General features: G+C 43.4%; 1 protein-coding gene across 2 annotated transcripts in view; it reads left to right on the forward strand.

Annotated features, from left to right (window-relative positions):
- robo1 (roundabout, axon guidance receptor, homolog 1 (Drosophila)) overlaps positions 1 to 12,706 on the forward strand; it is a 315,801-nt gene that overhangs the window by 240,099 nt on the left and 62,996 nt on the right. The window lies entirely within an intron of this gene.

Here is a 12,706-nt window from a genome sequence, read left to right on the forward strand (position 1 = left end):
ACAGCCTAAGTGATTTTTCAGAGTTTTGGGGAAATGGAAAAATAAGTTCCAATTAAAGCCGCAAGCGGCGATGATGGCCCTCGCCCCCCGTGCGACCGCCCCCCGTGCGACCGCCCCCCGTGCGACCGCCCCCCGTGCGACCGCCCCCCGCGCGACCGCCCCCCATTGCGACCGCCCGATGCCAGCCACTGCCCCCACGCACCATTTTCCCCGCCCGGCCACCCCACGGCCGCAATCCGCCCCCCTTCACACAGTTTCTATATAAATATGTGTGACTAACACATTACAATGGCTGTGCAAGGCGTTGAACCGGCAACCGCGTACATAATACAGGTATGGTGTAATTGACTTTTTTGCCCCTTTTAATGCCCACAATTATCTCTCCAAGTTTCATGCCAATCGGACAAAGTTGAGTATTTTACCAATACTGTAGAGGGCGCTATAGTGTTCATTTAGATAACAATTAATAGTGCATTCTATTAATACCCTGATATCACATTTGTGATGAGAATTTCAGCTGTCTAGAACCACGTATGTGCGTGTAAGAAATTTTTTAATGTTTTTTTTTTTTGAGTATTCGCGCCCCTGGTGGCCAAACGTGGAAAATGACTCATGGCCATAATGTAATTTTTTGTTTCTTCTGATGCCACCGATTTATTCCCCGAATTTCAAAGGAATCCGATAATGTTGGCGATTCACCCCTATGGTAGGGGGCGCTATAGTGTTCATTTTGATTAAAATTAATATTGCATTCCATTCATGCCCCAATCTCGCATATGTGATGTGAATGTGAGCTCTGTAGGGCAATGCCTGTGGTCGTGAGAGGACATCGAAAAAACAGGAAACGAAGGCGTATTTCGGTGGCGGCGTACGGGCGAACCGTGTGGAATTTGGAGAAAACGTGGATAACTTCTGAAAACCCATGTGTCTGGATGTGGCATGTGAAATCTGAGCTCATTTGGACCAAAAACCTGAGACTAGTAGCGTTTTGAAAACACGCTGCGAATGAAGCGGCGAATTTTTGATCCAAAATGGCCGATTTCCTGTCTGTCATAGAGCAGTGCTTCAATTCATATTTATGCTTGTCCCCCCATTCTCTATCACTGTTCTGATTTTTGTATGTGTTTTCCAAAATAAACTAGACTCCTCTCCCATAGGGGTGAAATTTTAGGTGGCGCCGTCGAGTCAGGGGGCATGGGACATTTTGCCGACACCAATTTTATGAAATTTTTCGCAGAGCCGGTCGATTCTATACCCCCATGTGAGACTTTTCGTGAATGTTCAGGGGGTGAAAAATGCGATTGTTTTGGCGGAAAAACGAAGAACAATGTTAATATGCAGTGTGGTCCTGGGCTGTGTGGCCCTGACTCTATATGAGAGGGGTCTGTGGCTTTGCACCGGCAACCGTGTACATAATACAGGTATGGTGTAATGGACTTTTTTGACCCTTTTAATGCTCACAATTATCTCCCCAAGTTTCATGCCAATCGGACAAAGTTGTGTATTTTCCCAATACTGTAGGGGGCGCTATAGTGTTCATTTACATAACAATTAATAGTGCATTCTATTAATACCCTGATATCACATGTGTGATGAGAATTTCAGCTGTCTAGAACCATGTATGTGCGTGTAAGAAATTTTTTAATGATTTTTTTTTTAGTATTTGCGCCCCTGGTGGCCAACCGTGGAAAATGACTCATGGCCATAATGTAATTTTTTGTTTCTTCTGATGCCATTGATTTATTCCCCGAATTTCGTAGGAATCCGATAATGTTGGCGTTTCACCCCTATGGTAGGGGGCGCTATAGTGTTCATTTTTATTACAATTAATAATGCATTTTATTAATACCCTCATATCACACGTGTGATGTGAATTTGAGCTGTGTAGACCAATGCATGTGCGTGTCAGAAATTTTTTTATGATTTTTTTTTTAGTATTTGCGCCCCTGGTGGCCAACCGTGGAAAATGAGTCATGGCCATAATGTAATTTTTTGTTTCTTGTGATGCCACTGATTTATTCCCCGAATTTCGTAGGAATCCAATAATGTTGGCGTTTCACCCCTATGGTAGGGGGCGCTATAGTGTTCATTTTTATTACAATTAATAATCCATTTTATTAATACCCTCATATCACACGTGTGATGTGAATTTGAGCTGTGTAGACCAATGCATGTGCGTGTCAGACATTTTTAAATGATTTTTTTTGGAGTCTTTGCGCCCCTGGTGGCCAAGTGTGAAAAATGACCTATGCCCGTAATATTATTTTTTGGTCCACGTCATGCCCCCAATTTATTTCCCGAATTTCGTAGGAATCCGATAATGTTTGCGTTTCACCCCTATGGTAGGGGGCGCTATAGTGTTCATTTTGATTAAAATTAATATTGCATTCCACTCATGCCACAATCACACATATGTGATGTGAATGTGAGCTCTGTAGGGCAATGCCTGTGGTCGTGAGAGGACATCGAAAAAACAGGAAACGAAGGCATATTTCGGTGGCGGCGTATGGGCGAACCGTGTGGAATTTGGAGAAAACGTGGATAACTTCTGAAAACCCATGTGTCTGGATGTGGCATGTGAAATCTGAGCTCATTTGGACCAAAAACCTGAGACTAGTAGCGTTTTGAAAACACGCTGCGAAAAATTTGGCGAATTTTCGATTCAATATAGCCGACTTCCTGTCCGTCCTAGGGCCGCACTATGATTGGCTTTTTTGCTTGTCTCCATGAGCTCTATCACTGATGTGAATTTCGTCGAGCTAGGGCGAAAAATGCGTGTCGGCTCCCAATTCATTTTAAAATTTTGAATTTTCTAGGTGGCGCTGTCGAGCCAGTGTGTGTGGGTCATTTTCGTGATGCATATTTTCTTGAATTTTTTGCCAAGCCGGTCGATTTGATACCCCCATGTGAGACTTTTCGTTGACGTTCAGGGGGTGAAAATTGCGATCCCAGGGGGGGAAAAAAAAATAATTAAAGCCGCAAGCGGCGATGATGGCCCTCGCCCCCCGCGCGACCGCCCCCCGCGCGACCGCCCCCCGCGCGACCGCCCCCCGCGCGACCGCCCCCCGCGCGACCGCCCCCCGCGCGACCGCCCCCCGCGCGACCGCCCCCCCCATGCGACCGCCCGGGGCCGGCCACCGCCCCCACGCACCATTTTCCCCGCCTGGCCACCCCACGGCCGCAATCCGCCCCCTTCTCACAAGTTTCTATATAAATATGTGTGACCCACACATTATAATGGAGGTCCACGGCGTTGAACCGGCAACCTCGTGCACAATACAGGTATGGTGTAATGGACTTTTTTGCCTCTTTTGAGGTCCACAATTATCTCACCAACTTTCATGCCAATCGGACAAAGTGGAGTTTTTTACCTGTACAGTAGGGGGCGCTATGGAGGTCACTGGCCACATGTTTATAATGGTTCTCTATTCACAGTTTTAATCCTCATCAGTGATTACAATTTGAGCTTTTTAGTCTGATCCATGTGTCTGTGAGAGGGAATCAAATATGCTGGAAAGCAGTCATATTTTGACAGTGTGCTGTGCATAAACCATAAAGAATATCCCCAAAATGTGGATGATTATTGACAATAATCATGTGTACATGCTGTATGTGGAGTTTGAGGTAATTTGGATGAAAAACCTAGGACTAGATAGGTTTCATTTGCACTTAAGGAAAAGTCGTGTAGGAATTTAAATCCAATGATGAAGTCATATTTTGAGGGCATCCTACTCATGAAGCATAAAGAATATCCCCAAAACGTGGATGATTATTGACAATCGACATGTGTACATGCTGTATGTGGAGTTTGATGTAATTCGGATGAAAAACCTAGGAGTAGATATAATTCATAGACATGCAAGTCAAAGTGCCAAGTGCCAATTTCTTTTCAATTCATTGCGCCCCTGGTGGCCAACAGTGGAAAATAACCCATGGCCATAATGTAATTTTTTGTTTCTTCTGATGCCACTGATTTATTCCCTGAATTTCGAAGGAATCCGATAATGTTGGGGTTTCACCCCTAAAGTAGGGGGCGCTATAGTGTTCATTTTGATTAAAATTAATATTGCATTCCATTCATGCCCCAATCTCGCATATGTGATGTGAATGTGAGCTCTGTAGGGCAATGCCTGTGGTCGTGAGAGGACATCGAAAAAACAGGAAATGAAGGCGTATTTCGGTGGCAGCGTACGGGCGAACCGTGTGGAATTCGGAGAAAACGTGGATAACTTCTGAAAATCCATGTGTCTGGATGTGGCATGTGAAATCTGAGCTCATTTGGACCAAAAACCTGAGACTAGTAGCGTTTTGAAAACACGCTGCGAATGAAGCGGCGAATTTTTGATCCAAAATGGCCGACTTCCTGTCTGTCATAGAGCAGTGCTTCAATTCATATTTATGCTTGTCCCCCCATTCTCTATCACTGTTCTGATTTTTGTGTGTGTTTTCCAAAATAAACCAGGCTCCTCTCCCATAGGGGTGAAATTTTAGGTGGCGCCGTCGAGTCAGGGGGCATGGGACAATTTGGCGACACATATTTTATGAAATTTTTCGCAGAGCCGGTCGATTCTATACCCCCATGTGAGACTTTTCGTGAATGTTCAAGGGGTGAAAAATGCGATTGTTTTGGCGGAAAAACGAAGAACAATGTTAATATGCAGTGTGGCCCTGAGCTGTGTGGCCCTGACTCTATATGAGAGGGGTCTGTGGCTTTGCACCGGCAAGCATGTACATAATACAGGTATGGTGTAATGGACTTTTTTGACCCTTTTAATGCCCCCAATTATCTCCCCAAGTTTCATACCAATCGGACAAAGTTGTGTATTTTACCAATACTGTAGGGGGCGCTATAGTGTTCATTTAGATACTAATTAATAGTGCATTCTGTTAATACCCTCATATCACACGTGTGATGTGAATTTGAGCTGTGTAGACCAATGCATGTGCGTGTCAGACATTTTTAAATGATTTTTATTTGGAGTCTTTGCGCCCCTGGTGGCCAAGTGTGGAAAATGACTCATGGCCATAATGTAATTTTTTGTTTCTTCTGATGCCACTGATTTATTCCCCGAATTTCGTAGGAATCCGATAATATTGGCGTTTCACCCCTATGATAGGGGGCGCTATAGTGTTCATTTTTATTACAATTAATAATCCATTTTATTAATACCCTCATATCACACGTGTGATGTGAATTTGAGCTGTGTAGACCAATGCATGTGCGTGTCAGACATTTTTAAATGATTTTATTTGGAGTCTTTGCGCCCCTGGTGGCCAAGTGTGAAAAATGACCTATGCCCGTAATATTATTTTTTGGTCCACGTCATGCCCCCAATTTATTCCCCGAATTTCGTAGGAATCCGATAATGTTTTCGTTTCACCCCTATGGTAGGGGGCGCTATAGTGTTCATTTTGATTAAAATTAATATTGCATTCCATTCATGCCCCAATCTCGCATATGTGATGTGAATGTGAGCTCTGTAGGGCAATGCCTGTGGTCGTGAGAGGACATTGAAAAAACAGGAAATGAAGACGTATTTCGATGGCGGCGTATGGGCGAACCGTGTGGAATTTGGAGAAAACGTGGTTAACTTTTGAAAACCCATGTGTCTGGATGCGGCATGTGAAATCTGAGCTCATTTGGACCAAAAACCTGAGACTAGTAGCGTTTTGAAAACACGCTGCGAATGAAGCGGCAAATTTTTTATCCAAAATGGCCGACTTCCTGTCTGTCATAGAGCAGTGCTTCAATTCATATTTATGCTTGTCCCCCCATCCTCTATCACTGTTCTGATTTTTGTGTGTGTTTTCCAAAATAAACCAGGCTCCTCTCCCATAGGGGTGAAATTTTATGTGGCGCCTGTCGAGTCAGGGGGCATGGGACATTTTGCCGACACCATATTTTATGAAATTTTTTCGCAGAGCCGGTCGATCCTATACCCCCATGTGAGACTTTTCGTGAATGTTCAAGGGGTGAAAAATGCGATTGTTTTGGCGGAAAAACGAAGAACAATGTTAATATGCAGTGTGGTCCCTGAGCTGTGTGGCCCTGACTCTATATGAGAGGGGTCTGTGGCTTTGCACCGGCAAGCACTGTACATAATACAGGTATGGTGTAATGGACTTTTTTGACCCTTTTAATGCCCCCAATTATCTCCCCAAGTTTCATGCCAATCGGACAAAGTTGTGTATTTTACCAATACTGTAGGGGGCGCTATAGTGTTCATTTACATACTAATTAATAAGTGCATTCTAGTTAATACCCTCATATCACACTGTGTGATGATGAATTTGAGCTGTCTAGAACCAATGTATGTGCGTGTCAGACATTTTTAAATGATTTTTTTTTGAGTCTTTGCGCCCCTGGTGGCCAACCGTGGAAAATGACTCATGGCCATAATGTAATTTTTTGTTTCTTCTGATGCCATTGATTTATTCCCCGAATTTCGTAGGAATCCGATAATGTTGGTGTTTCACCCCTATGGTAGGGGGCGCTATAGTGTTCATTTTTATTACAATTAATAATCCATTTTATTGATACCCTCACATCACACGTGTGATGTGAATTTGAGCTGTGTAGACCAATGCATGTGCGTGTCAGACATTTTTTTATGATTTTTTTTTTTAGTATTTGCGCCCCTGGTGGCCAACCGTGGAAAATGAGTCATGGCCATAATGTAATTTTTTGTTTCTTGTGATGCCACTGATTTATTCCCCGAATTTCGTAGGAATCCAATAATGTTGGCGTTTCACCCCTATGGTAGGGGGCGCTATAGTGTTCATTTTTATTACAATTAATAATCCATTTTATTAATACCCTCACATCACACGTGTGATGTGAATTTGAGCTGTGTTGACCAATGCATGTGCGTGTCAGGAATTTTTAAATGATTTTTTTTGGAGTCTTTGCGCCCCTGGTGGCCAAGTGTGAAAAATGACCTATGCCCGTAATATTATTTTTTGGTCCACGTCATGCCCCCAATTTATTTCCCGAATTTCGTAGGAATCCGATAATGTTTGCGTTTCACCCCTATGGTAGGGGGCGCTATAGTGTTCATTTTGATTAAAATTAATATTGCATTCCACTCATGCCCCAATCACACATATGTGATGTGAATGTGAGCTCTGTAGGGCAATGCCTGTGGTCGTGAGAGGACATCGAAAAAACAGGAAACGAAGGCATATTTCGGTGGCGGCGTACGGGCGAACCGTGTGGAATTTGGAGAAAACGTGGATAACTTTTGAAAACCCATGTGTCTGGATGTGGCATGTGAAAACTGAGCTCATTTGGACCAAAAACCTGAGACTAGTAGCGGTTTGAAAACACGCTGCGAAAAATTTGGCGAATTTTCGATTCAATATAGCCGACTTCCTGTCCGTCCTAGGGCCGCACTATGATTGGCTTTTTTGCTTGTCTCCATGAGCTCTATCACTGGTGTGAATTTCGTCAAGCTAGGGCGAAAAATGCGTGTCGGCTCCCAATTCATTTTAAAATTTTGAATTTTCTAGGTGGCGCTGTCGAGCCAGTGTGTGTGGGTCATTTTCGTGATGCATATTTTCTTGAATTTTTTGCCAAGCCGGTCGATTTGATACCCCCATGTGAGACTTTTCGTTGACGTTCAGGGGGTGAAAATTGCGATCCCAGGGGGGGAAAAAAAATAATAATTAAAGCCGCAAGCGGCGATGATGGCCCTCGCCCCCGCGCGACCGCCCCCCCACGCGACCGCCCGGGGCCGGCCACCGCCCCCACGCACCATTTTCCCCGCCTGGCCACCCCACGGCCGCAATCCGCCCCCCTTCACACAGTTTCTATATAAATATGTGTGACCAACACATTATAATGGAGGTCCACGGCGTTGAACCGGCAACCTCGTGCACAATAGAGGTATGGTGTAATGGACTTTTTTGCCTCTTTTGAGGTCCACAATGATCTCACCAACTTTCATGCCAATCGGACAAAGTTGTGTTTTTTACATGTACAGTAGGGGGCGCTATGGAGGTCACTGGCCACATGTTTATTATGGTTCTCTATTCACAGTTTTAATCCGCATCAGTGATTTCAATTTGAGCTTTTTAGGCTGATCCATGTGTCTGTGAGAGGGAATCAAATATGCAGGAAAGCAGTCATATTTTGACAGTGTTCTGTGCATAAACCAAGAAGATCCAAAGAATATCCCCAAAACGTGGATGATTATTGACAATAATCATGTGTACATGCTGTATGTGGAGTTTGAGGAAATTTGGATGAAAAACCTAGGACTAGTCAGGTTTCATTTGCACTTAAGGAAAAGTCGTGTAGGAATTTAAATCCAATGACGAAGTCATATTTTGAGGGCATCCTACTCATGAACCATAAAGAATATCCCCAAAACGTGGATGATTATTGACAAACCACATATGTACATGCTGTATGTGGAATTTGAGGTAATTTGGATGAAAAACCCAGGAGTAGATATAATTCATAGACATGCAAGTCAAAGTGCCAAGTGCCAATTTCTTTTCAATTCATTGCGCCCCTGGTGGCCAACAGTGAAAAATAACCCATGGCCATAATGTAATTTTTTTTTTCTTCTAAGACCATGAATTGATTCCCCAAATTTCGTAGGAATCCGATAATGTTTGCGTTTCACCCCTATGGTAGGGGGCGCTATAGTGTTCATTTTGATTAAAATTAATATTGCATTCCACTCATGCCCCAGTCTCGCATATGTGATGTGAATGTGAGCTCTGTAGGGCAATGCCTGTGGTCGTGAGAGGACATCGAAAAAACAGGAAACGAAGGCGTATTTCGGTGGCGGCGTACGGGCGAACCGTGTGGAATTTGGAGAAAACGTGGATAACTTTTGAAAACCCATGTGTCTGGATGTGGCATGTGAAATCTGAGCTCATTTGGACCAAAAACCTGAGACTAGTAGCGTTTTGAAAACACGCTGCGAATGAAGTGGCGAATTTTTGATCCAAAATGGCCGACTTCCTGTCTGTCATAGAGCAGTGCTTCAATTCATATTTATGCTTGTCCCCCCATTCTCTATCACTGTTCTGATTTTTGTGTGTGTTTTCCAAAATAAACCAGGCTCCTCTCCCACAGGGGTGAAATTTTAGGTGGCGCTGTCGAGTCAGGGGGCATGGGACATTTTCCCGACACCAATTTTATGAAATTTTTCACCAAGCCGGTCGATTCTATACCCCCATGAGAGACTTTTCGTGAATGTTCAGGGGGTGAAAAATGCGATTGTTTTGGCGGAAAAACGAAGAACAATGTTAATATGCAGTGTGGCCCTGAGCTGTGTGGCCCTGAGTCTATATGAGAGGGGTCTGTGGCTTTGCACCGGCAACCGTGTACATAAAACAGGTATGGTGTAATGGACTTTTTTGACCCTTTTAATGCTCACAATTATCTCCCCAAGTTTCATGACAATCGGACAAAGTTGTGTATTTTACCAATACTGTAGGGGGCGCTATAGTGTTCATTTAGATAACAATTAATAGTGCATTCTATTAATACCCTCACATCACACGTGTGATGTGAATTTGAGCTGTGTAGACCAATGCATGTGCGTGTCAGAAATTTTTTAATGATTTTTTTTGGAGTCTTTGCGCCCCTGGTGGCCAAGTGTGAAAAATGACCTATGCCCGTAATATTATTTTTTGGTCCACGTCATTCCCCCAATTTATTTCCCGAATTTCGTAGGAATCCGATAATGTTGGCGTTTCACCCCTATGGTAGGGGGCGCTATAGTGTTCATTTTGATTCAAATTAATATTGCATTCCATTCATGCCCCAATCACACATATGTGATGTGAATGTGAGCTCTGTAGGGCAATGCCTGTGGTAGTGAGAGGACATCGAAAAAACAGGAAACGAAGGCGTATTTCGGTGGCGGCGTACGGGCGAACCGTGTGGAATTTGGAGAAAACGTGGATAACTTTTGAAAACCCATGTGTCTGGATGTGGCATGTGAAATCTGAGCTCATTTGGACCAAAAACCTGAGACTAGTAGCGTTTTGAAAACACGCTGCGAATGAAGTGGCGAATTTTTGATCCAACATGGCTGACTTCCTGTCTGTCATAGAGCAGTGCTTCAATTCATTTTTATGCTTGTCCCCCCATTCTCTATCACGGTTCTGATTTTTGTGTGTGTTTTCCAAAATAAACCAGGCTCCTCTCCCATAGGGGTGAATTTTTAGGTGGTGCCGTCGAGTCAGGGGGCATGGGACATTTTGCCGACACCAATTTTATGAAATTTTTCGCAGAGCCGGTCGATTCTATACCCCCATGTGAGACTTTTCATGAATGTTCAGGGGGTGAAAAATGCAATTGTTTTGGCGGAAAAACGAAGAACAATGTTAATATGCAGTGTGGCCCTGAGCTGTGTGGCCCTGACTCCATATGAGAGGGGTCTGTGGCTTTGCACCGGCAACCACGTACATAATACAGGTATGGTGTAATGGACTTTTTTGCCCCTTTTAATGCCCCCAATTATCTCCCCAAGTTTCATGCATATTGGACAAAGTTGTGTATTTTACCAATACTGTAGGGGGCGCTATAGTGTTCATTTAGATAACAATTAATAGTGCATTCTATTAATACACTAATATCACACGTGTGATGTGAATTTGAGCTGTGTAGACCAATGCATGTGCGTGTCAGAAATTTTTTTATGATTTTTTTTTTAGTATTTGCGCCCCTGGTGGGCAACCGTGGAAAATTACTCATGGCCATAATGTAATTTTTTGTTTCTTCTGATGCCATTGATTTATTCCCTGAATTTCGTAGGAATCCGATAATGTTGGCGTTTCACCCCTATGATAGGGGGCGCTATAGTGTTCATTTTTATTACAATTAATAATCCATTTTATTAATACCCTCATATCACACGTGTGATGTGAATTTGAGCTGTGTAGACCAATGCATGTGCGTGTCAGGCATTTTTAAATGATTTTTTTGGGAGTCTTTGCGCCCCTGGTGGCCAAGTGTGAAAAATGACCTATGCCCGTAATATTATTTTTTGGTCCACGTCATGCCCCCAATTTATTTCCCGAATTTCGTAGGAATCCGATAATGTTTGTGTTTCACCCCTATGGTAGGGGGCGCTATAGTGTTCATTTTGATTAAAATTAATATTGCATTCCACTCATGCCACAATCTCGCATATGTGATGTGAATGTGAGCTCTGTAGGGCAATGCCTCTGGTCGTGAGAGGACATCGAAAAAACAGGAAACGAAGGCATATTTCGGTGGCGGCGTACGGGCGAACCGTGTGGAATTTGGAGAAAAGGTGGATAACTTTTGAAAACCCATGTGTCTGGATGTGGCATGTGAAATCTGAGCTCATTTGGACCAAAAACCTGAGACTAGTAGCGTTTTTGAAAACACGCTGCGAATGAAGTGGCAAATTTTTGATCCAAAATGGCCGACTTCCTGTCTGTCATAGAGCAGTACTTCAATTCATATTTATGCTTGTCCCCCCATTCTCTATCACTGTTCTGATTTTTGTGTGTGTTTTCCAAAATAAACCAGGCTCCTCTCCCATAGGGGTGAATTTTTAGGTGGCGCTGTCGAGTCAGGGGGCATGGAACATTTTGCCGACACCAATTTTATGAAATTTTTCGCCGAGCCGGTCGATTCTATACCCCCATGTGAGACTTTTCGTGAATGTTCAGGGGGTGAAAAATGCGATTGTTTTGGCGGAAAAACGAAGAACAATGTTAATATGCAGTGTGGGCCTGGGCTGTGTGGCTCTGACTCTATATGAGAGGGGTCTGTGGCTTTGCACCGGCAACCACGTACATAATACAGGTATAGTGTAATTGACTTTTTTGACCGTTTTAATGCCCACAATTATCTCCCCAAGTTTCATGCCAATCGGACAAAGTTGTGTATTTTACCAATACTGTAGGGGGCGCTATAGTGTTCATTTAGATAACAATTAATAGTGCATTCTATTAATACACTAATATCACACGTGTGATGTGAATTTGAGCTGTGTAGACCAATGCATGTGCGTGTCAGAAATTTTTTTATGATTTTTTTTTTAGTATTTGCGCCCCTGGTGGCCAACCGTGGAAAATGAGTCATGGCCATAATGTAATTTTTTGTTTCTTGTGATGCCACTGATTTATTACCCGAATTTCGTAGGAATCCGATAATGTTGGCGTTTCACCCCTATGGTAGGGGGCGCTATAGTGTTCATTTTTATTACAATTAATAATCCATTTTATTAATACCCTCATATCACACGTGTGATGTGAATTTGAGCTGTGTAGACCAATGCATGTGCGTGTCAGGCATTTTTAAATGATTTTTTTTGGAGTCTTTGCGCCCCTGGTGGCCAAGTGTAAAAAATGACCTATGCCCGTAATATTATTTTTTGGTCCACGTCATGCCCCCAATTTATTTCCCGAATTTCGTAGGAATCCGATAATGTTTGCGTTTCACCCCTATGGTAGGGGGCGCTATAGTGTTCATTTTGATTAAAATTAATATTGCATTCCACTCATGCCACAATCTCGCATATGTGATGTGAATGTGAGCTCTGTAGGGCAATGCCTGTGGTCGTGAGAGGACATCGAAAAAACAGGAAACGAAGGCATATTTCGGTGGCGGCGTACGGGCGAACCGTGTGGAATTTGGAGAAAACGTGGATAACTTTTGAAAACCCATGTGTCTGGATGTGGCATGTGAAATCTGAGCTCATTTGGACCA

This window comes from Periophthalmus magnuspinnatus, chromosome 13, assembly GCF_009829125.3.
Source record: "Periophthalmus magnuspinnatus isolate fPerMag1 chromosome 13, fPerMag1.2.pri, whole genome shotgun sequence".
Lineage (NCBI taxonomy): Eukaryota > Metazoa > Chordata > Actinopteri > Gobiiformes > Gobiidae > Periophthalmus > Periophthalmus magnuspinnatus.